This window comes from Lemur catta, chromosome 3 (genome assembly GCF_020740605.2).
Source record: "Lemur catta isolate mLemCat1 chromosome 3, mLemCat1.pri, whole genome shotgun sequence".
NCBI lineage: Eukaryota > Metazoa > Chordata > Mammalia > Primates > Lemuridae > Lemur > Lemur catta.
Window position 1 is genome coordinate 87,197,806 of NC_059130.1, and position 728 is coordinate 87,198,533.

Sequence of the window (728 nt, forward strand, 5' to 3'; positions counted from 1 at the left end):
AGCTCTTTCCAAACTAGGAATTCTGTGGGTGATTTCTCAAATCTGTTTCCTCCTTCTCTATCTATATTCCTATTACCAGTGCGTATCTTTAAGCTGTAATATTCTTTTCCTTAGGCCAGGGGTTTTCAATATTGACTTCACATTAGCATCACCTAGGAGTTTTCAAAACTATAAGGCCTGGGCCTACAACCCAAATAATCTAATTTAATTGGATTGGGCTAGGGCTCCAGTACTGGAGTTTTTAATTTTGAGTACTCCAGGTGCTGAGTCTAGGCTTTAAAGTAAAGTCAATTCTACACTTTAACCTCCAGTACCCTCCAGAAGGATTTTTTTTTTTTTTTGAGACAGTGTCTTGTTCTGTTGCCCAGGCTAGGGTACAGTGGCATGATCATAGCTCATTGCAACTTCAAACCCCTGGGCCTAAGCAATCCTCCTGTCTCAGCCTCCCCAAGTAGCTAGGACTACAGGCATGCACCACAATGCCAAGCTAATTTTTCTACTTTTTTGTAGAGACAGGGTCTCAATATGTTGCTCAGGCTGGCCTTGAACTCCTGGACAACAGAAGAATTTTGAAAAGCTCTGGTCCTCCTCATATATTTTTAATTTGACATCTACATTTTTTTGAACAAAATATGGACTGCTTCATGAATTTGCATGTTATCCTTGTGCGGGGACCATGCTAATCTCTGTATCGTTCCAATTTTAGTATATGTCCAGCCGAAGCTAGC

General features: G+C 40.8%; 1 non-coding gene across 1 annotated transcript; it reads right to left on the bottom strand.

The window, feature by feature from the left end:
* Window positions 1-626: 626 nt before the first annotated feature.
* LOC123636182 lies at window positions 627-728 on the bottom strand. Its single transcript, XR_006734388.1, has one exon. It is a non-coding gene; the product is annotated as a U6 spliceosomal RNA (small nuclear RNA).